The sequence below is a fragment of the Cupressus sempervirens genome, chromosome 11 (assembly GCF_028749045.1).
Source record: "Cupressus sempervirens isolate cs-2001-9-10 chromosome 11, ASM2874904v1, whole genome shotgun sequence".
NCBI lineage: Eukaryota > Viridiplantae > Streptophyta > Pinopsida > Cupressales > Cupressaceae > Cupressus > Cupressus sempervirens.
This window is the reverse complement of record NC_143128.1, coordinates 250054648-250058775: the sequence shown is the minus strand read 5'-3', so window position 1 is coordinate 250058775 and position 4128 is coordinate 250054648.

Sequence of the window (4128 nt, the reverse complement as noted above, 5' to 3'; positions counted from 1 at the left end):
ATATAGTACCTAAAGTATTTTACTGCTTTTACAACAATGAAAGCTTATTTTTCAGATAGAGAATAGTTGAGCTCATGCTTCTTCATAGGTACACTCATAAAAGAGATAGACATCTCTTCCCCTTGGTCATTCTTTTGAAGCAATATGCCTGACATGGTATGCTCAAATGCATAGCAATACATTATGAAGTCTTTTTTGAAATCAGGATGGAATAAGGATGGAGCTTTAACAATAGCTTCTTTTACCTCTTTGAATGCTTTTGATGCTGGTTCATCCCATTTGAAATTTTGCTTCTCACTGAGTAACTTAGAGATAGGTTTGACAACTTCTGCAAAATCCAGCACAAATTTTCTTAGAAAATTGATCTATCCGAAGAAGGATTTTACACCATTTCTATTGATAGGGAGGCATAATTGCTGAATGGATTTCACTCTCTCTGGGTCAATTTTGATTCCTTCTTTTGAGACCATGTGTCCAAGTGATTTCTTGGGATTTAATGAGATTCCATGGTCTCTGCATTTTTGGAGCACTTTCCTCAAGTCTTTCAGGTGTTTCTTCCATCTCCTAGAAAACACTGTCATATCATCAAAGATATACTGTGATACATCTGTCCAATAAATTACCAAAGGTTGAACTCATAGCTTGTTGGAAAGTGGCACCAACATTTATTAAGCCAAAAGGCATTCTTTTGTAAGCAAAGGTTCCCCATGGTGTTGTAAATGCTGTTTTGTGTTGATCTTCTTCTGCAACTTCTATCTGATTATAACCTGAGAAGCCATCTAGGAAAGACATCATTTCTGAACCAACAACTATTTGAAGGATTTGATCCATTATTGGTAAAGCGAAGTTATCTCTCAAACTGGCTTGATTAAGGTTTTTGAAATCAACACAAATCCTTATTTCTCCGTTTTTCTTTCTGACTGGCAGTATGTTTGCCACCCACGTGGAATGGTGGATTGGAAAAATAATTCGAGCTTTAAGCATCTTGTCTATTTCTCTGAATATTGCATCAAAAACCTTTGGATTATACGTTCTCAATTTTTGCCTAAAAGGGGATGTTCCTTGTTTTAGAGTACTATGGTGCTTGTATTTACCATTTCTAAAAGTTTTCAAATCATCATAAGACCAAGCAAAGATATCTATATATTTTGATAGGAGCTTTATTAATCTAGCTTTCTCACCTTCATCACAATAGGTTCCCAGATTAATGATTTTGGGGTTATGCTTATCACCTAGATTCACCTTTTCATAATCAGCATTTGGATCTTCTCTAGGTGTTAAATCCTGAGCTAGGAAGGTATCTTTCCTATCGAAAAGCTTTTCAAGTTTGACTAAACCTTTAGGTATAACATTCCCTTTTAATTGTAACACATCACCTTCATCAGGTGGATTAGGACAAAACTCTCTGCATTCCACATCTGAACCTTCAAAATAGTTCATAGAGAACTTCTCAACATTATGCAAGAAAGCATTAATATGAGCATCATCTTTAAATACTTGCCAAGAATTATTATTATCAAGGACACTTTGTTTGTGAATGATTTCCACTGAATACTTATTGTTCATGAAATTAGGGTGGGGGATCAACAAAGAAGCTGATACTGCTAAAGAGTCTGCTCTATCATTTAGCTCCTAGGGAATTGCTTCAATTCCAAAAGCATCCAAATCTTCGATTTCGTCCCATACTCGATTTCTATAATGCTTGAGCCTTGGGTTTTTGACTAAAAATATGCCTTTAACTTTTTTTACTATCAACTTGGCATCCCCTGTCACCTTTAATAGCTTGATGTTCATTCTTTTTGCTTCCTCTATGCTTAGAAGTAGGGCTTCATACCCAGCTGTATTGTTAGTATTTTCAAAGGCAAAATTATAAGAAAAAGGGAATTTCTGATCATCAGGGGATATGAGAACTATACCAGCTCCAGATCCATTCAAACAACAACTTCCATAAAACTCAAGAGTCCATAGCAGATCTTCGCCCAATGGCTTCTCACCTGTTTTCTCATCTTCAGATAGAATTAAATAGTTAGCAAAATCTATCTCTTGATAAAGGATTTGAGATTTGGGGTCATTAGATGAGAAGACTGTATATTTGGATTTTGCTTCAGGTAATAGGGTTACTTTCTCTTTCCCAATAGGTACCACAACTTGAGACCAATCCATCTTAACTTCCCCTCCTAGGTTTCGACAGAAAGTATGAATAAGAAGCATGACATAGCTTGTGGGGATATCCGCTACTAGAATGGTGAGTTTAATCCTTTTCTTTGGGTAAGCAACTAATGCCACTTGGGCATCTTTAATTTGACCCACCAATGGTACCTGTTTTGAATCCATGGAATAACATTTGCCAAATGTTTTGGTTAAAGGAAGATCTAGAGCTTTTGCTACTGCTGCTGGCATTATATTATCAGAAGCCCCTAAATCTATGATGCAATTACTCAACTTAAAGCCATGTAGAAAGAGAGAAACATAAAACAGATCAGGCTTGTGATTATAAGAGGTTTCAGGACTGATTGGGTCTAGTTGAACTATCTCTTCCTAACTATGAGATTTTTGTGTTTCTGTTTTCTTTCCTTTTGAGGATTCCTTCTTTTGTTGAGCAACTGTTTCGTTGCCTTCTGATACTTTAACTTCATGGATATGTTTGGCTGCTTTGTCAGGAGGGGATTGATTGACATATTCAATCAGCTTATTAAGTTCACCTGGATTCATTCTTAGATATTCTACAGGAGAAATTTGTATCCTGGATGTCTTACAAAACTCAACAATGTCAAATGTGGAATCTGAATCACCAACCTTCCTAAGGATTTGAGGAACAATAGTTACAACAGGTGATGACTTACTTTCACTTTCTCTTTTCTCCCTTTGATCCTTGGCCAGTGTTGGATTTGATTTGTTCTTATCATCAGTTTCAGCTGCTCCAGTCCTTTGCCCTCGGGTTAAGACTGAACAAGAAGCTTCTTCTAAGGTTAATAAGATGTCATTACCTCTGTCAGAATCAGATTCATACTCAAGGTAATAATTTATGGAGTCGCCAGGTTCCTCAAAAGATTCTTCTTCTATTATTACATTGGTGGAAGCCACTTTTTCTGCTTCAAGCTGCTGATATCTAATATTTTCAGGACAAGAAGTTCCCTCGTGATCATTTGTAAGATGAAAAACACACATGTTATTTTTGCTAGGTGGAGCTTCAATCTGTAATCTTTGTTGACTTGAGGATAAAGTAAGTTGTTTTCTCTAAAAACTACTTTGGCCTGGATATTTTCTTGGGATATCTTGGTATGGGGTGTTCATTTTAAGAAGTTGTTTCTTGAGAGTCATCACATCATTGATTAACTTTTGAACTAATGGGTATGACTTTTCTAAGGAAGGTGATTGAGTTTTAGAACCTTGCATTTCTTTCTTCCATTTTCCTGTAGCTAAAAGATCATCTTCTAGTTCAACAGCTAATCTTTGAGCTGCCTCAACATCTGCTACTTTGTTTCTCCTCAAATGAAAACTGATGTCTAGAGGCATTGCATTAACAAAGAATCCTTTATGGTTTTCATCATTGGGTCTCTTGGTAGCAAGAATTTTATGAATTATCTTATTGAATTTTGCTACAAAATCTCTCATGGGTTCCTACACCTCCTTTTTCAATTGAGTTAGCTGAAGTAGCAACGTATGTTCATCTTCAGAGGATTTAAATCTATCTTCAAAAGTAGTACGCATATGATTCCAGTCAGTAATAGAACCTTGAGGTAGATGATGAAACTAGTCTGTTGCATCATCAATCAGAGTTTGCACAAATAATCTCACAGCTACATCTTCATGAGCCACAACAAGGACAACACACGAGGTATTAAAGGCATTAAGGTGCTCATCAGTTGATTTCTTTCCATCACCATAAAATTTAGGCAATACATCTTTCATACCTTTAGGAATTAGATGTAGATTACCTCCAAGAGCCAAGGGGCCCACTTGTGCGCCCCAAGGGTTAGCAACCATCATAGGGAAAATGAGGTTCAAAGGCTAGATGTTGAAATGAGAATGTATTAATGTCCCTGGTAGAATTAAGGCTTGAAGGTTTACAACTATAGGGGTAGATTTCCTAGGAGAAGTTGGCCTACTTTTACTCTTGACAGACTT